The sequence below is a fragment of the Lynx canadensis genome, chromosome B2, assembly GCF_007474595.2.
Source record: "Lynx canadensis isolate LIC74 chromosome B2, mLynCan4.pri.v2, whole genome shotgun sequence".
In the NCBI taxonomy this organism is placed as follows: domain Eukaryota; kingdom Metazoa; phylum Chordata; class Mammalia; order Carnivora; family Felidae; genus Lynx; species Lynx canadensis.
Genome location: NC_044307.1, coordinates 9,879,517 through 9,900,443, shown reverse-complemented (window position 1 = coordinate 9,900,443; position 20,927 = coordinate 9,879,517).

The window sequence follows — 20,927 nt, the reverse complement described above, 5'->3', positions numbered from 1 at the left end:
CTGCCTGTCCCGTGAGAATGTCTGTGTTTGCAACCATTTGTCAAAACTTTGTATCTCAGTCCTTTACTCCCCTGGCTCCAGAATGCCCATGTATTGGTTTCCTGTAACAAATTCAAACAAACGGGGTGGCTGAAACAACAGAAGCGGATTCTCCCTTTTGGAGGACTCTCTCCAAAGTGGACTCTCTCCTTTTGGAGGAGTCAGAAATCAAGGGAGCAACAGGGCCACACTCCTGGAGGCTCTAGGGGAGAATCCGACTTTTGCCCCTTTGAGCTTCTGAGGGCCTGCCGGGTGGATGCAACTTTGGAACCACGGTTCAGTCCAATGTGTATTTCAACCTACCTTCGATCCACATTTACTCCAACACACACACACACACACGTACACACACACACACACACACACACACGACTCCTGTTCACCAACCTTCACTCATAGCACGGATGGTTGACCTCCCCTTTTCTAGGTCTCAAGGTCAATTTTTGGTTTTCATGAGATTTTCAGGCATCCTGAGCAGCTGTGGACATCTCCACTCTCCTCGCTGAACCTCTAGGATTTCCAGTTTCCATTCTTCTCACCATCCTTTTACGGGCTCATCTGCGGGCACAATCTCTTCCCCGATTCACCTCTAAATGGTGGTGCACACCAGAGGACTTCCTCTTCCTTGCTCCCCCTTTACTCTCTGGGTGAAGCTGTCCACTCTCACAGCTTCAGCTCCATCGCTGAGTTCAGTACATCCAATCTAACTCCACCCCGACTTCTTGCCTGACGCCCACAGCTACACTGGCCAATGGAACTTTCTGCTATCACTCTCTACATCCACACAGTCTAGCACAGTAGCCACTAACCGTTCACAGCTACTGAGCAACTACATTTTTCATTTGATTTCCTTCTAGTACATTTACATAGCCACATGTGGTACTGGCTACCTTATCAGATGGTCCACATCTAACGTCCCCTGTACCTGATGGGCCAATCCTAATGAACTTCTTGCTGTTCACACAATATGTCTCTCCACCGTGTTGGCAACTATCATCCGGGACTCCACTGTCACCTCCTCTGAAGTCCTTTCAACAACTCAGGTTAAGTGATCTGATTCCACCTTTGTCTTTCCACAACTCATCTTCCATTGTGTTGTTATATGATACGATATGTTATAACAAATATATTACATATAATATACATAGACATCATTTTTTAGTTTTATATGCTTGCATGATGAACTCCTTGAAAAGAAAGACTTTATGTTACCTTGATTCATTCTGTAGTCTTTATAAAGCCAACACAGGACCTGGTACCTGCTCACTGAGTCAATAAAGAAATGAATGACTGGATGCTGCCCAGGGATCACCTTGCATCATCGGAGACAAAGCTGGACAAGGCACAGGGTCTAAAATATTAGGAGCTTCTGGCTCCTTTCACCATTCCCCTCGTGAGAATGGCCAAGTCTGGGTAATTCATGAAGGTTTTGCATTCATCAATTGGATGAAAAAAAAACATGTCTTGTGTTTGTCTTTTTGGGTTGGTTTGGGTTTTTAATGAGCTGCAGTTTCAGGAGCCTTAAAAACTGGAAGTTAGACGGGCTCAACGGGTAAGGGGCATTAAGGAATCTACTCCTGAAATCATCGTTGCACTATATGCTAACTAACTTGGATGTAAACGACAAAATAAAATGAAATTAACAAAAAAACTGGAAGTTAACATGGTTAATTAGGTACGTGAACCATTTGGCTGCCACCCTTCATGCTTAAAGTGCAAATCATTCTAAGCCTGACTCTTCTCTGAGATCTGAAATATGGTGATTTGGAGAATTCCAAATAGTGGTGTATAATTCTTCAGAATTGTAGTTAAAAGGGAAAAAAAGAAGCTGATAATTTTGCGAAAGAGGAAAGGGAGAAAACGCAAAAATCTTCTCTAATTTTGGCTATAGGATGTGCGTGGGTGCATGCATCTGTTAATGGGGTGAAGGGCAGCGTGTTCGTAAAGGGTTAGTCAGGCATACAGATTTCGGGGAGGGAGACTCAAGGAGGCTTTTTCCGATCCTGTGCATTCGAGGCAGACTTCAGCGCATGTGGCTGCTCTTTTTATGAGAACTGGCACACGTTTAACTGCTATAGCTGTTGGCTTCTAGGCTTAGTGTAACCCACAAAGGGGGCACTCATTCACATTTTAGCTATCATTTCCATCAAACTGTGCAAATTCTAATGGTACCCAATCCAACTGGATAAGGCACAACCAAATAAGTATATCCCCTAAAAACTCTAGTGCCTAAATACCTGAAGTGTCTAGAAACATAGTGGTGGTATATACTGAAAATAAGTACAATAACTGGAAACTTAAAATTTTCCTTCCTAACTATATGGAAAAACCAAATAATCTTTGCACAGAAGGCAGGGAGTAGCAATTCCATTAAGATATTACGTGGGGGAAAAAAAAGCCCTAGTCCCATTTTGTCTATTTCCAGCCCCATTTTGCTCATATTGTAACTTAGAGAATCATTCAGAGAAACAGAGTGGGAGGAAGAATATGAGCTACATTTCGTTAGAACTTCAGATACATTTTTCTTTCCTGTTTTATCTGAGCTTGCAGGCGACATCTTCTTAATGAGGGTCTTCAAATTTCTCTGCCTTTTAGAAATGTCTCCAGTGTGCCCTGGGACAACAGTCTCTGATTTTAGCTTCTAAATACGCTCATAATATAGAGCAATTTTTTTTTCCTTGGCTCTATTCATTGTTTTACCTGCTTTAGAGGGAATTATGGGTTTGATTAATGGGCTGAAAGATTTGGTCCTTTTTAGTTTCCTTATCTCTATTCCTTCCTGATGCACGATGCTTCCAACGGTCTCTGAATACTTGAGAACCATAACTGCAAAGAGGAGTTTAAAATAAGAGTAAAAATAAAAGTGGGATGGTGTATCCATGATCGTGGTATTTGTGGCAACCACTTACACGGAATGTATTCGTACGTACGTGTAGATGCTCAGTCATATACTCATTTATTCATTCGACGGACTATTTGCACCAGGAATGATGCCTGGTACTGGGAGGCCTCTGTAATGATTTCAGGTTCTGCTAAATCAAAATGAGGTGGTGACCAACCATTTCGCTCGACCTTCAATAGTGCCCACGGATATGACAACGGAAATAGGTATGGGAAGCGAAAGTAGATATAGTAGGGTTTATTTATTCTGTTTTAATTTGGGTCACTATGTTAATCAAGTAGATCATCAGGAGACACCTGTGTTCAGTGAGTTGCTAAAAATGTATGGCACGTGTTTGTAATGAAACAGACTCCCAATCTTGTAATCCACAGGTGCAACACAAATAACCACAAATAATCAGGCAACTAACCCCATCATCACTGGCTGTGCAAGCTTTGAGTCAAATACGTGTATTTATCACCCTAAGTAGCTCTTAAAGATGAAGTAATGCACAGGGGCTCACTCAGGGGCTCGACAAAGAAGGATTATCTAAGAAGACAAAGTATTTCGGTATCAGGAGTCCAGTTAACAAAAGGCTTCAGTGAGAGCTTCTCTGTGATTCCTCTAACCAATAGAAATGTGCTATTTTGGGGCGCCTGGGTGGCTCAGTCAGTTAAGCAGCCGACTTCGGCTCAGGTCGTGATCTTGCCGTCCGTGAGTTTGAGCCCCGCCTGGGGCTCTGTGCTGACAGCTCGGAGCCTGGAGCCTGCTTCGGATTCTGTGTCTCCCTCTCTCTGCCCCTCCCCTGCTCGCGCCCTGTCTCTCAATCTCTCAAAAATAAATAAACATTAAAAAGAAAAGCAATGTGCTATTTTGGCATGTCCTTCGTGTGCATATGCAGAACCAGACAGGTGAATTTCTTTATCCTTGGGGTGATCAAGTCACATGACAGTCTAGCACTAGAATAGCACTAATAGCAACTCTTTGGAAAATAGCGTATTTTTTTCTCCATTTGGGCAAAATATGCGTAAGTTCACTAAAATAAGCTGGAAAATATTCCTGACTCGTTGAAATGCAATCTGTGAGCTCCAAAAATAAATAAAGATTGCTCCGAAGAAGTCTAGAACATGATATGATGCAAAGCAATGGTAACAGATTAAGTGCTGTCATGCTCCCAAAGATCTGAATCAGCCTGTTCTGCCTGGTTAACATGAAAATAAGATGTGCACAGAGATCTTAAAGTATAACTTTTCTCACAGGTCCTCAAATCTGGAATTTTAAACATGCATTTGTGGAAACATAAGCAGTGGTCATAAACGTGTGTGTGTGTGTGTGTGTGTGTGTGTGTATCCACTCTAAAATGTAACATAAACTCAGACTAATATTTCATCTTTATTGAGGGGCATAGCAAGTGTATAACATTATATACATATATATATATATATATATATATATATATATATATATGTATGTATAACATATAGCAAGTGTACTGCTATTATGGAAAAAGGTAAATATTCTGTTTAATCGTAGAATAAAATGAATATGCTCTACTCAATCATACATACACACAAGGTAGGTATATACACACAAGTTTGCGTTCCCTGCCCTTCCCCCACCAACATCTCATTTGATCCTTAATAAAGAAAAATGAGAGCACAAACAGTGGTTGGGAAATTGATTACAAAGCAAAACCTTGAGGTGACGCAGCCAGGGAAGACCTGAGTGTATTTTGCAGGAAGTATGAGGCTGTTCACGTTTCTGCCCCAAAGAGGAGCCGTTGGTAGATCAATTTCAATCAAAAAGTTCTTCACACCGAAAGGGCATGTTTTATCCATGGCTATAGAACTCATAGCGCTTAGAATCCAGAGAGCTGGGGCAGAGGGCCTCATCACGCACTGAGAGAACAGTGCAATTTCCATGGTGATTAAGTACTTCCTGGAAAAGGGTTTTATCAGATGGCCCCGAAAGAGGAAAATGCCATCCAAAACATGTTAACAATGGGCTGTGAGCAGACACAAAAGCTGAGCCTTGCAATTTTGCGGAAATAGTATAAAATGTCCGATAGAAGGAGCATAACCATCTCGGCACATGATCGGATCGAGCCAGAACAGCATGAGGGCGTGCGGTGCCAGGTGAAAAGAAACTGGACTGATGGCACCAATTCCTCACCCTTCCCTTTATCATTCCTTCTTGCCATGGGGACTGCATTTCCTTCCCTGCACCCAAAGAAAGAATCAGAAGGTACTTCCTCATTTGGGGTTTGATCGTGGGGCCTGCTTTTACCGATGGAATGTTAATGGAAGTGATAGGATCAAAGGCTTTTAAAAAGGTTTCAGTGGTCGGGCTGTCTTTTTGCATTTCTGCCACTGTTGAGAGAACTAATAAAATAAAGTACTTGCCCAAGCTAACCACTGACTCCACCTAGAGCGTAAGAGACAATGGGAGCCGATATCTGTGACAGAAGCCAAACTCTGTCTACCCTCCGCTGGGGACAAGGAAAGTTTATTTTGTAAGTCGCTTAGATTGCTGTGTTATTTCTTATGCAGCAGTAGCTAACTGACAGAGAGTAATTCCATTCAAGTATGGGAAGAAATTTCCTTTCTTTCCTGGAAATAAGAAGCTACTAAAAGAGATTCAGGCTACAAATGAGGAAGATAGAATCATTAACACCTTTTTCAAAAAAAGAGTTTCAGGGATGGCAAAGATACGTGCTGGAGCCTCAATTAGCCTCTAGAAGGAACAAACCAACTGATCTTTGTTCCTTCTTTCTTATTTGATCCCAAACAAAAAATCATAGAAAACAGAAATTCTACCTGATTAAAAACAGACTCTCTGGCAGTTTCCTGAAATAGGTAAAAAATGCTTCCTTTATGCCAACCTATTCTACCATGTTATAGACAGTTCATCCAGTACTTGGCTAAAGGCATGTGATTTAATTGGTCCTCATTAACTTGAACCCAGTTTCTCAGAACAAACCTTCTCTCAATAAGTTGAAAGACAGGGAAACATATCAAAACTAAAAAAAATCTTTTAAACCGAACATTGAGCTAAATTAAGAGTTTTTATTTTATTAAATTATACATTGGTGAGAACCAAGAAATTGTCAAAGAATATTTGCATGAATTTGCTTCTATTTGCAAATAATGAGCACAGTTGTTTTGGTTCTTACTCTAGTGTCGGACAGATAGAGGTACGGATCTCAGCTCTGACGCTTCATAGCTATGTGACCTTTCGAAGGAAGTCAGATTCTGAGCCCTGATTGCCTCTGAAGTAAGAAAATTATACACATCGTAAGTGTCTAACACTACCACTATCATCATCAATATCATCATCATTCTCAAAATCATGGCCATGACAATGATCATCATCATCATGTTCATAAGAACTTTTGCAGAGCGGGAGAGACGATCCATGCCATGCCTCAGGAGATGACTTTGACAGAAGTACTCAGAATAAACTGGAGAGGACAAGCAAACTAGAAACATTGGTGGTTTTGTTAAGAATATCTCTATCTTTTCCATTGCCCTCTTGCAATATCCCCCCCCACACACATCAGCAAACTTAATACTAGCACACAAATAAGAAATGCTAGCATTTCTGCCTGAAGTGAGTAACAGCCAAAGATCTAGACAGAAAATTCCCTCTCCCCACCTTGTTCAGGAGCTCGGAGCTAACTAATGGACAGACAGACTGCAGACTTGTACCTAGAGATCTCGCCCTCAGTACTCACTTGTGATGCTCCTACATGGTCTCTTTGCTGTCTACGCTGCCAGCCATCTGCTCTAATGGCAGCACGCCAGCTCACAGGATAGCTTGCTGGCTCTGCTGAAGCCCAGGGGCCAAGAAAAGGTTTTCAGCAAGAAGCCCTTTTGAAACCCACAAGGGTGCCTGGAGAGAGCTCCTGGTTGCCTCTCCTCCCCACACAGCGATGCTGATGGTGATTTTCACTTCATGACATTTTGTTTGACCTGTGGATTTAACTCGCTGGGTCTCCCATCTAAATCTTGAAATCTGGAGAGAAAAAAACCTGAGCCATGCATCGGTACCTGTGGCTGCCAAACAGACAGGTGGTGTTATTGCCTGCTTCTTGGCAGGGCTAATGGGAAGCGGCAGGATTTCTATCAATACTCTGCTAGTGTCGTCTCTAATCCCCTAACGTTCTCCTTTTTCCTCCATGATACTTCCTGCTTCCCAACCCTTACATTATCTGTAAGAATTGGCAAAGGTTTCTTTGGTTTACTTGTCTTCCACCTGTATCCACGTTAGTTTAATTGGAAGACATTAAAATAGATACATAGAGGGGCGCCTGGGTGGCTCAGTCGATCGAGCATCCCACTTCGGCTCAGGTCATGATCTCACCATCCGTGAGTTCGAGCCCCGCGTCGGGCTCTGTGCCGACAGCTCAGAGCCTGGAGCCTGTTTCAGATTCTGTGTCTCCTTCTTTCTCTCTCCTCCCCTGCTCATGCTCTGTCTCTCTCTTCTCAAAAATAAATAAATGTTAAACAAAAAATTTGAAAAAGATGCATAGAAGTTATTCTCATAAGATATAGAAAAAAAAATTTTAAATACATTTGGTGTTTTAAACCAATGCTTGTGTGAGACTAGAATGTATTTTATAAGTATATTAAGGACCATGTACCCTTTGGAGCTGATAGAACCAGAAGCGTAAAGGTCCTTTTAAGTTAGTAAACTAAAAGTTTTCAACCTAATGACCAAGAGCATTTTCAGTTTATATTCTAGTAGGTAATAGCTTTTTTAAATGCTTATTTTTTAGAGAGAGAGAGAGAGAGAGAGCAAGTGGGAGAGGGACAGAGAGAGAGAGGACAGAGGATCTAAAGTGGGCTCTGCAATGACAGCAGAGAGCCTGGTGGATGGCTTGAACTCATGAACCATGAGATCATGACCTAAACCGAAGTGAGAGGTGTAACCGACTGAGCCACCCAGACACCCTTTAGTAATAGCTATTTATTTATTTATTTATTTATTTATTTATTTATTTATTTATTTTAATGTTTAACCATTTTTGAGAGACAGAGCACAAGTGGGAGAGGGGCAGAGAGAGAGGGAGACACAGAATTCGAAGCAGGCTCCAGGTTCCGAGCTGTCAGCACAGAGGCCGATGCGGGGCTCGAACCCACAAACTGTGAGATCATGACCCGAGCCGAAGCCACATGCTCAACCGGGCACCACATGCCACCCAGGCATTCCAGTAATAGCTTAAAAAAAAAAAATAGAGAAGTGTACTCAAACATCTAGAGCCTGTGGTAATAAGTTCAACAAAAACACCTTGGGTAGTCCTAATAGATATTTGCACCTGTTAAGGAAAAAGTGCAGAGGTAAGAGTTTAAATGTCACTGGATGATAAGAATGTTGATTTTAGGCCAATATTCACTTATTCGTCCTTCAACAACTATGGACCGGGCATTGAGCATAGGATAAGGCATTGGGCTTAAGGTTAATGATAAGAAGACAAATCAACCAAAACACCCTCAGTCAAGAATTTTACTATCTAGAGTCGTGTGTGTACCTGTGACCAAACAAACATAAAACAAAGCAGAAATGCAGTGACGGGGAAACACACAGCTATTATGAGACTATTTCCTGCAGCCTGGAGGGAATTAGGGAAAACTTCTTGGGAGAGATCCGAGGCAGTTTCATTAAGAGTTTGAATTCATAGGGGTGCCTGGGTGGCTCAGTTGGCTAAGCGTCCAACTTCAGCTCAGGTCATGATCTCACGGTTCGTGAGTTCCAGCCCCGGGCTCTGGGCTGACATCTCGGAGCCTGGAGCCTGCTTCCGATTCTGTATCTCCCTCTCTCTCTGCCCCTCCCCACCTCTCAAAAATAAATAAACATTTTTTAAAAATTAAAAAAAAGAGTTTGAAATCATATCACTTATCCTTACTCAAGAGGTTGGTTGATTCTATTCATGCATTTACTATTGAAATCTGGCTAAATTTCTGGGTCAGATTAAAAAGAATATATGGAATGGGACTAATTCATTCTTGTTTTCTGTCACCACAGGATGTATATAAAAATCCGCACAGATGAAGGAAGTGCACAGCATTATATAAATGAAAATTATTATCATTTATTTTCAATATTCCTTCTCATCTACTGAAGGAAAGAAAAGGTCAAAAAAGAAAAGAAAAGAAAAAGAAAAAAAACTGCAAAGAATGTAATGAGTGGTCTCTGCTTATCTATTTCAGAAATGAAGTTTTCTACATAACCATAGAATCTTACTTAGCACCAGCACAGGCTTTGTGTCTGCCCATCTGTCTAGCTTCAAAGGGATGACAGAAGCCCCCAGTAATGTGCAAACCTTCCCATTCCTTCCAGCTCAAGTAAGACTATTTCCGTCTCCAGAAACTTCTTCTGCATTAGGGGTGCCTCGTTGGCACGTTATGGGTGGGATATACAACAGATGCTGGCAGTTGTGTCGACTTCCTAAGAAACAAGCAAACAGGAGAGACTAAATTTCTACTTCCCCAATACAGATAAATCATCACAATCGATATGCTTTCTTCTAAATAACTCAAGTTGTCTCCTGACCCTCAGGTTATGGTTAAAGAAGAAGCTCTTCTGAAAAAAAACGCCTAGTCTCTGTCTGAGTAAAAGCAACACAAAGGTGTAGAGTGACAGACAAGAAATTGACAAAAATAGAAACATGCAGTGATCGTAAATGGTGTATTACAACCGGCCAGAGGGGGAGAAGACCTGAATTCTGGACCCAACCACTGGCCTCCTTCACTGCGAGAACACCCGCAAAGCATTCAGTGGGATCTTCATTCCTTCACCTGCATGTGGGGAGTCAACCAAGCAATTCCCAGACTTCCTTTTCACTCTTGGCCATTCGAAATCTTGAACCAAGAAGCTCCGTCCATGAGCTCCACCCACAGCACTGATGGTCCCCTTCACTCTCGTTCCTCCATCGAGATGTACTAATGCAAGTAAGAAGCCCGTAATGGACTATAACCCTCTAAAGGTCAAATGACAGCTTTGCAATTTCTATTATGTGTAACCTTTCAGTTGACTCCTCATGGATAGAGGATCTTATTTAAATCTTCTGTGTCAAGACATAAAATGATTAACTTTCCTAAAAATTTTGGTGTTCTGCTTCTATTACTGCTTAGTACTATTTGTATTGATATTTCAGAAGCAAAATAATTAAACCCTACCTTTTCTTTCTTGTTTGTTTTTAAGAGTGTCCAAGAAGAGTTAAGCTCCTAGATCCTACCTGAGTCAACATTTAGGATTAGCTATTTCTCAGAAGGTGGGAGGGCGATGGGGGGAAGTGATACTTCAACATCTCAACATTTTCGATGAAAAACGTGTGAATATATTCACACATGTACATGTATCATTCCCAAGCATGTACATGTTATTTTCCCCTGATGTACGATCTCAGTAAAATATCAGAGAGAAAAAATGTCAGACATACATAGCATAGCAATCAAGGGCTAATGAAGATCCAGGTATTAAATCAATTAAGAAGTATCAAAAGCTACCTAATCATCAAGGAACAAAATTGGCACCACAATATGTAGCAAGTATGGGAAAGCCTAATTTACTAAACATACCCTGCAGTCACATAATTGCATGTAATTTTACCAGCATAATTAACTAATTTAATTACCACTTCTCAAGTGCATCAATTATTGACATTACAGAGTTTTCAGACAGCAGAATTACTGTGTGGTACATCCAGAGAATGCAAAATGCCTCGTACGCCTATTTTTTCCCATCGTAGTCAACCACGGAGGAAAGAGGTGGGGCTGGAGGGGGGATAACTCCTTTAGCGGGAGGCTCAGCTGGGGGGCAGGTTTAAGGGCTGAAGCACCCACCAGGCAAAGAAGGAGAGGAAATCCTACCACTATGCTCTTCAAAGCAGTTCTGTGCCAGAGGGTAGACGAAATGTGCAAAGCCCGCTCAGAGAAAGAATAAGGTGGTTCTGATTTTTTTTTTTTTTGGCAAAAAAAAATCTATGCAACAGCTATTCAAAATATGATCAAGAACACTGGCTGGAAGCAAAGGAAATAAGAGAGAGAGAAATTTGGACATTTTTTTAAAAGAAACGAAGCTTGCCTTTGAGAATGAGTTTTCTCTATTTTATATCTTTTTTTTTAATTTAATTGTTACAAAAACATTAATATGAGGGATCTGCTTAGAACACTCCTTGAGCTTGTCAAGTCAGGGAGATGTCGTGGCCCTACTCCCAGAGGGATCCGAGCTTCACGGGTGTTTAAGAAGAAACAGGCAACGTTGGTCAAGATTGTTGTCACGTCACAAAATTTCTGAACAGAGATGGCTGAAATTACTAAGAGTCCTGGAGTGGCTTTGTGTGTCTTTCCACGTGGCCCTCCTGTATCTGGCCTTTGTCCCGCTTCCTACTCCTATCTGGAGGTGGCTGAACTGTTGAAACAGCTCTCACACTAGCAGAGTATTTCAATGACGCCATTCAGCGTGGAGTAAGATGTGACAACGGAACTTCTTTCTTACCTTTCGAGTCCTTAGGTATCTATAGGACTTTAAACCCTTTACTGACTCTAGAAATAAGAAAAGGAGTCCTTGTTACTTTGATCTTTAAGAGTTTACTTGGTGCATCACTCTTAAGCGATTCAGAAATTAACTTTATGAACTGGAAAACATGTTTTCACTCACACGGATAAAAATCAGGTTATAGTCTCAAGACCCGGACCTTGTATTGGGGAACACTTTCAGAGCAAAGTAATTGGGCCCAGTTTTACAAAGAGTCAGTTTATGTGGAGCACGTGTATTTGCTTTTTGTAAGAAACTGGCATGTGAGAGTTGTAAACAGAGAATCCTTATCTCATCCTTGGCGTATCTCACTAAGCAGGGCAATGGCGTCAAGTGCATTGAATTTTCTCTGGAGCTTTCGGCAGGGCTCACCCATCCCATCTTCTTTACATAATGCTTCTTCCTCCTCCACCACTTTTCAGAGTCACAGACCTCCTACCCTCTATCTTTTTCTTTTTTTTTTAATTAAAAGGCTTTCATTTTTTTAATGTTTATTTGTGAGAGAGACAGAGACATAAAGAGAGAGAGAGTGTGAGCAGGGGATTTGCAGAGAGAGAGAGGGGGAGACACAGACTCCAAAGCAGGCTCCAGGCTCTGAGCTGTCAGCACAGAGCCCGATGCGAGGCTCGAACTCATGGACCACGAGAGCATGACCTGAGCCAATGTCGGAGGCTCAGCCGACTAAGTCACCCAGGCTCCCCTTCTATCTTTTATCTTGAAGTAGCTTTAACTTAAGTCACGTGTGGATATTAAGTATAAGTTTTCTGTATGATTTTCCATGTAAAGTTTTAGGCCTTCTGAAATGATTACAACTTTTAATACCATTTGTATTATTAAGAGTCAAGTTGAGAAATGGTATTTTGCAGGATGGAGGGCTGGGTGGGCAGAGAGCCTTGTCGGTGCCTCCTAAAACCACATGAGTTCAATAACGTTCTTCCTCAACAAAAGGTTGTTTCTAGTATTGAAACACTCCCGTGAATTAAGCCCTCTGCATTTTTCAGTCCTAATCCAGTTTTCTGTGAATGTAGCCCACAGAAGAGTCAATAAAGTGTGTTATGCAGGAGCAAAAGCCTTTCCATTTCAGGAGTGCCTTTTATGAGAAGTATATTAACTTAAGTCACACCCTCTGTCTCGAGGAAGTCCCTGAGAATTAGGTTTTAAATTAACTTCAGTCTTCAATTCAAACTGCTGATATTTACTCTTCACTTCCTGTTATCGTTACCCAAAGATACTAAACTTTCTATAACACAGATCTATGTGGGCAGTGGTCCAGGAAGACACATACAGGGGAGGAAAACGTTCCCTCTAGTTTGCTGGTGTTAAAATCTTTAAGCCAAGTAGATCAAAAATATCCCTTCCATCAGAGAGAGAGAGAGAGAGAGAGAGAGAGAGAGAGAGAGGAATAAAGACCATATGGAAAGTTGTGATAGCTCCTCTGGATAGAGTAAATGCGTACAGGGCATATTCCTTCCGACAGTGCCCACAGACTGTCCAGACATTCGGAGTGGCCCGTATAAGGACAATACAAGGATGAGTCAGTGCTCTGTAAGAGCTCAGCGGGGGAGAGGACTGGTAGCGAGGGTCTTCAAGGAAGTCTTCATGGGGGAGATGGCATTATAATACATCTCAAAGGAAGGAGAGCATGTAACACAGAGAAGCGAGACAAAGCGTAGAAAAGCATAAGAAACACCATGACGGAAAGCATGAGATGGCAAGTTTGTGAGAAAATAGGCCTAAAGCCTGGTGGCCACATACAAAATCAGGACGGCAGCGGGAAGGAAATGAGTCGGGAACTGAGGCCCCAAGGCTCTGTCCCTGCCCTTGCTGATAACTGGTCTGAGATCCAGAAAAGCCTCCTCAGCTTCCAAGTAAAATGAGCAGTTTCATTTGGACAATCCCCACGTCCTCCCCACATGCATACAAATCCTGTGGGTTGAAATTGAAGTTTGCCATGTTACAAGCTTATAAATATTTCTTCTTTTTTTTTTTCACTCTTTTTAAAAATCTGGGCACACCTTCCTGGTTTCCTCCATACCTCTTACCATCCCTAATTGGGATTGATTTCCCATGCTGGATCAAGTCATTTCATAGCAATAAAACTTACAGTATTGCTCTCAATCACATACGTGAGGCGGGATTACAGAACTCCCCACAGAGGATGCCCAAGTACCAGTCCGCCAAGCTGAGGATGCCCACAGACCACATGACCGCGTAGCTTCTGTCTTTTCTGCCAGTGCTTTTCAGACGAGTGACCGCCTCCCTGGTCTCCATGTCTTCAGACTGGAGATTCATCCCTTACCCTCAGAGTGGGTTTCTGCCACCCCATATTTTACTAGAACCTACTAGCAGAGATTTTTGATAATGTTCTCATCGCCATTCTCTGTGAGTTCTCTGCAGCATTTATTTGTTGACATAGGGCTCCAGGAAGGTGACATTCATGTCCAAGAGCCAGATAAACACTTCCATTGGTCAGGACAGAGAGCGGAGAATGGTGAATTCCTGGAACTAATGAATGTTATTTATCAACTCCACACCCTCCAGGCCTACAGAGAAGTTTTGTTTTGTTTTGTTTTTCCCCTCTCCCCAGACACCACATCCATGGTATCTTTACAAAACACCAATTAATTCTCTGATTCTCAAACCCTACTGTTCAGGAGTTTTTATGGAGGTTTCATTACATAGCATGATTAATCAAATCATTGGCCATCGGTATTGAACTCAATCTTCATTGGCCATTGGTACTGAATTCTCCTCTTCTCCCCAGAGATGGACAAGGTGCTAAAATTTGCAAACTTCTAATCACGGCTCGGTCTTTCCGGTGACCAGTCCTCATCCAGAAGCTATCTAGGGGTCCCAGCCAGGAGGCATCTCATCAGCACACATAAACACTGTTATCACTCAAGGGATTTCGAACAATTTAGGATATCTGTGACAGGAGCTGGGGCCAAAGATCAAATTTTTATTTCTTTTTAGACCACACGCATCCTATCTAACATTATCAGGGCGTGTCTGATGCTACCGCCTGGCTCTTCAAAAAAGCACTTCTGGTCCAGAGGTAAGCCCAGGATGACCCAGGAGAAATGTTACTGCGTATAGTGATCCCTCCATCCAAGATCCTATTCGCTAGCTGCCTGAAGCTCTCAGAGCCATAACTACAGCTAAGTTGGCACTTCTGAAAGATTGAGGATCGATCGAAAAAAGGAAAATTAGTCACCAAGAAGCCAGGTTGTTCGGACAATGTTCAGTTCTTAGCCCTCTGCTCATGTCACCCTCCATGTTTCCTGTAGATCCCACCTAACAGCAAGGTTGCCGCTGTGGAAATGATGTTCTCTCTGAAAACGTTTCTCAAATCCATATTTCTAACCCTCTCCCCTGAAGCCCGGGCTTCAACATCAGCTGACGACAGTGTCTTATCTATTGATTATTACAGTATCATGTCCTTCTCCACGCTCCAAAACTAAACTTATCATCTCCCCTGAGATAAGATTCTTCCCAATTGTTCCTACTTTTTCTGTTTTTTTTTTTTTTATTTTTTCCTTTTATTGGAACCAGGACAACTCTGATTCTCAACTTTTCAAGTTCCAAATCTGGACACCAACTTTATTTTTTTAAGTTTTTATTTTAATTTAAGGTGGTTAACATACAGTGTAGTATTAGTCTAAGGTGCACACTATAGGGATTCAACACTTCTGTACATCACCTTGTGCTCCTCATGACAAGGGCACTCCTTAGTTCCCGTCACCTATTTCACCCAGCCCCCCACCTGCCTCCCCGTTGGTAACCATCAGTTTATTCTCTATGGTTAAAAGCCTGTTTCTTGATTTCTCTGTCTTATTATTTTCCCCTTTACTTGTTTTGTGTCTTAAATTCCACATGTGTGAGATCATAGGGTATTTCTCTTTCTCTGCCTGACTTATTTCACTTAGCACTATACTCTCTAGCTCCATCCATGTTGTTGCAAATGGCAAGGTTTCATTCTTTATTATGGCTGAACAACATTCCATCGTATGTCTATACCACATCTCCTTTATCCATTTATCAATCGATGAACACTTGGGCTGCTTCCATATTTTGGCTATTGTAAATACTGCTGCTGTAAACTTAGGGGCGCATGTATCCCTTTGATTTAGTGTTTTTGTATTCTCTGGGAAAATACGCGGAGGTGTGATTGTTGAATCATAAGGTAGTTCTATTTTTAACTTTTTGAGGAACCTCTGTACTGTCTTCCACAGTGGCTGCACCAGCGGGCATTCCCACCAACAGTGCAAGAGCGTTCCTTTTTCTCCACATCCTCGCCAGCTCATTATTTCCGGTGTTTCTGACTTTAACCGTTCTGATAGGTGTGAGGTGATATCTCATTGTAGTTTTGATTTGTGTTTCCCTGATGATGAGTGACGATGAGCATCATTTCACGGGTCTGTTGGCCATCTGGAAGACTTCTTTGGAGAAATGTCTGTTCATGTCCTCTGCCCGGTTTTTAATTGGATTGTTTGTTTTTTTCGGTGTGAGTTTTATAAGTTCTTCATATATGTTGGACATTTTGGATCTTTATCAGATATGTCATTTGCAAAAATATCTTCTCCCATTCCATAGGCTGCCTTTTAGTTTTGTCGATTGTTCCTTTCACTGGGCAGAAACTTTTTATCTTGACATAGTCCTAATAGTTTTATTTTTGTTTTGGTTTCCCTTGCCTTAGGAGACATATCTAGAAAGAAGTTGCTGAGACTCATGTCAAAGAAGTTACTTTCTTTGTTCTTTTCTAGGATTTTTATGGTTTCAGGTCCCATATTTGGGCCTTTAATTCATTCTGAATTTATATTTGTGTATGGTAGACACCAACTTTATTCTTTCTTTTTTCCCTAATTTCATAACCAAGCAGTCATCAATATGCCAATTATTTTGTAATAAGCATTCTCATATTTGCCCATTTTTCCCATTCTCTGGCAATGTCTAGCCAGAAAGTCAGCTCTGCTTAATCAATGTTGGGGTAAACTGGGTTGTCACTTTGTGGTGGGATAGTGGCTAATCTGTTGCCAACAGTTTCCCCATCGTGCACTACTCTGCATTTCCATCGTAAGATTCATTTAATTAAGGTATTGCTCTCTTTACTAAGATTTCTTCATTCAAACTTTACTGGTTCCAGCTGTCAAATTTCTTGGCCTACCTTTGAAGAGCTTGTACAGTCTTAGTCTTAGCAAATTCCCTAGATACCTTTCCTAATTTTCCTATACATGAAACCTTCACTCCAGTTAGATTATTCTAGTCTGGTATGCTTTGAGTTGGTAGAGGGCCTGAAACCAGAAGACAAGAGTTCAAGTCTGCCTCAGCTGCCTGATTTCTGTGAGACTTGAAACACTCATTTCCCTCTCTGAAAGTACTTTCATCAAAAATAAGGGTAACAAATACCATCATCGTAAGGTTGTGCCGATTATAGGGTTAAATATCAAACACAAGAAGAGTTCCATAAATCCTTCCATACTATGCAATTTAAAGGATTTATTACTTATCATTGAATCAGGAAATCGGAAATGTGCCCCACTCATTGCTTTATATCCAGCACCAGGCCTAGTGCCTAATACCTAGGTCCTTAATAAATACTAGCTGAGTAAATGGATAAATGAATGATAATACAATCATCTTGGCTGTCTCCTGAGACCCATGAAGAACTTCCCTAACACCATGACTTCATTCCTGTGACTCTTAGGCATTTGTGGTCTGTAGAATTTAGCTACGTTTTCATATAAATTTGACTTGTCACCTCAGCTAGATCATAGTTGAATTGAGGGCAGGGACTTCATTCCATCTCTTTGTGTTTCTGCAGAGTGCTTATACTTAACAGTAACCTTAAATCTCTTAGCAATAGTACACAAACATTGCCATTTTCTCTGAACAATTCTTTAAATTATCGGAGAGGAGCATGTGTGTGTGTGTGTGTGTGTGTGTGTGTGTGTGGTTGTATGTACCAGATCTAACTAGACCAGAGAGCTACATCACTTCTGAATTAATTGGACTCTGAAATCAAACATCTCACCCTTATTAGCAAGTATTTCCAGACGCAGCGTCTCTCTCTGCTACTAATTTGAGGAAAATACCTTTCACTAACAAACCTTCATTTCACCCATCAAAATGATGTCTGGGATGCCATCTTTGGACAAATATGCTCTTCATTAAAATTTTCTACCTGATATGTACTGCATTTCATTCCTTTTATTCCTAAGCATCTGAAATATTTCCTTGCATAAGAATAGGAGCCCCTCTGATACATGTGATCACAGACTTATTTGTTTATTTGTTTGTTTAGAATAAATCCATTTGGAAGGGATAAGTGACAGAACATTCAAATAGCTGTTGTTTGGAGCTTCAGGGCAACGAGAAAGAAAAATCTTCCTGGGCTTGGAGACCAAGATAAATAACAATCAATCTCCCATCTCACAAACTGAAAATTTCACCCATGCAACTGACTTCTTCACTTAAGCTTATTGCCAACAACATGACAGATCTTCCAGTAGAATCAGAACAATTTACAACATCTCGTGTCATTGTAGCAGCTTTTCATTTTGCTGCAATTGAGGCTGGTGAAACCCAAGAGTTAATTTTAATAAGACTAATCAGCCCATCTTGACAATAAAGGGGAAGGAACAGGGACAGGTAGATAACTGTATGTTTTGACATTAGACCATTAACATGCAAATCATATGCAAAATCATATGCTAACAAGTGTGAGCCTTTGTTTGTGGATGGACACTTTTTCCCCCAAATGGACAACAGCCCTGATTCAATTCTATACAGGAAGGCACTTAGCAAGGCATCTGATATGCACAAGGAAAGTATAAAATGCTCTCTGAGCCCTTATTTTGACCTCTTTGGAAGAGCAGGATTCCTTTAAATTTGACTTTATTGCCTGCTCACCGGAAGGGAGCACTGAAGCATGACAGGGAACAGAAGCCCACGTAATGCCCGTGCTCTCCGCACACAGTAAATAACAGTAGCGAGAACACAGGGCAGCCAACACAGACAGTGTCCTTCACATCACCCAGAGGCCACACCAGAGCTCCCGGGGACAAGCAGCATTAATTATAGACTAATGATGCCATTTGCATGCACATTTTTAAAAACAGTAGTGAATGTAGTCCTAATAATTGAGCATGAGTGAGGGATGAGACTGCATTAAAATGCTCTGTTGAGTCTCCTATCTCATTTTTTAAAAAGACCTCGATCACCTTGGCGCCCATCAGTACACATTAACATTGGGTACCCACGCGACACGGAACATTATGCTGGCTCTTTACAGATACAATCACTTCATCAACCTGCTTTTCAAGAGTTTCCCCCCCTCCTCAACCCCTTACGATCCTAAACAGAAGGTTCTGGTGGTAGGGGGTAAAAATAAAATATAGTAACTTTTGACGTGAACGGAAAGACAAAACGAAATACAAGAAATTCCGATGTAGGCGAAGAGATAGGCTTGTATACATAAATTGGGATTGTGTTCTGGGTACCGATTTATGTGATTCAGGCAATTGTAGAACCGGATGACCGGAAGGGAAAATCGCTTCAAGAAAGTAACTAATCTGTTTCCACGAAACCATGGAGAGTCTTGGTATTGTTATGGGCTTAAGAGTAAACCTGGTTTAAGCCCTCTCAGAGGAGGGCATCAGCCAAACCAGGAGCTGAGACTTGCAACTTAGGAGGGCCAGAGGCCGGTTCCAGAAGCCTCAGTGCGCCCTGGACTCCATAGGATTTCTCCATCCGTTGCCAGAAGGGCTAATGGTCGGCCAGGAAGCCTTTCAGGCAGAGCACTTCTGAGCTGAAAACAGGCAGATGGGGAGCTTAGAGAGATCCTTTCAAAGTTTCTCCTTTTCAAAAATTTATGTTATAAGACATGTTCTATGCACTCTTTTAACTTCATTTCATTCCATTCAGATAGTACTGAAGCATTGGAAACTGACTTACGGGTTGGTGCTAAGTCCATTTGGGCAGGTGCCCCTCACTCTTACTTCCTAGTTCTTATCATTCCTTTTACAGAATATATATATATACACATACACACACACACACACACACACACACGTTTTACATATTTATACATTTTAGTTATATATTTACATATAAATGTATTTATAAATTTCCTTAGAAATTTATAATATTCCTACAATATAAACATTTGATATTTATATTTTATGAATTATATATATTAAAATTTTTTAATGTATATTTTATATATACTTTAAAATTATTACAATGGAATAAAATTAACCTTCATTTATCAAAAGAAAAAGGACAACCCTTCTTTGTCCTTTTCACAAATGTCAATATTTCAGCATCCTCTCAGTATTAGTAAAACTGGAAACTGAATTATGGTAGCTTCAATACTGACAATGTACAATTTCAACAAGACATCTTTTTGAAAAAAGTTATTTATTTAGAGAGAGACCGTGTGCACGTGTGTGCACAAGCTAGGGTAGGGCATAGAGAGAGAAAAGGAGAGAATTCCAAGTAGGCTCTGTGCTGTCAGTACAGAGCCCAATGTGGGGCTGGATGTGGAGCTCAATCCTATGAACCAGGAGACCATGACCTGAGCCAAAATCGAGAGTTCTATGCTCAGTTGACTGAGCCACCCAGGCACCCATCCATAAGACATCTTCTTTTTTTTAAAGTTTATTTTTTAGAAAGAGAGTCAGAGTGTGAGCAAGGGACAAGCAGAGAGAGAGGGAGACACAGAATCCGAAGCAGGCTCCAGGCTCTGAGCTGTCAGCACAGGGCCCGACGTGGGGCTCGAACTCACGGACCGTGAGATCGTGACCTGAGCCGAAGTCGGACGCTCAATCGACTGAGCCACCCAGGCGCGCCCCCACCCCCCGCCTCCATAAGAGATCTTAAGAAAAGTCATGGCATAGGGCATGAAGACCTGAGATGCGCTGGTGTTTTTAGGGGAGGTGCTAACTCGTGATTGTCCATGTCATGGTTAGAATGGGGTTCAGGAAATCGAAAATCCTTATAGATAAGCTGTAAGAAAGTAAGTAAGTCCATGGCGTGCTCACAACTGAGAAAAGCTTTCAAGATCATCCAACCCTGGGCCTTCATTCTCATTTTGAAGATAAATAACCTGGCATCTCGACGTTATTACTTGCCAGAATTACAAAGCTTATTAGTGACAGGACCAGAACCAGGATAGAGGTCGCTTGACACGCACTCATGTCAAGTCTGAGGTTGTTCTTTTCTCCCCATGTGAGCTGGGTTGCAGTCAACGTTTACCCAGGAAAATGACGCTGGGAAAGGTGTGTCCGGCCATGTTTCCCAGTACATGCCGTGACACCTCTTCGGACCCTCGCTGGGTATGTTTCCTGCCAGCAGGAGACAGGCATGAAGACCTCATACAAAAAAGCTCTTTGGGGCTTATTCTTAATCATATGAATAATAACATTTTGTGTTGCTACAGGCTTGGGCCTTTGTCAAAGTACTTTCCTGA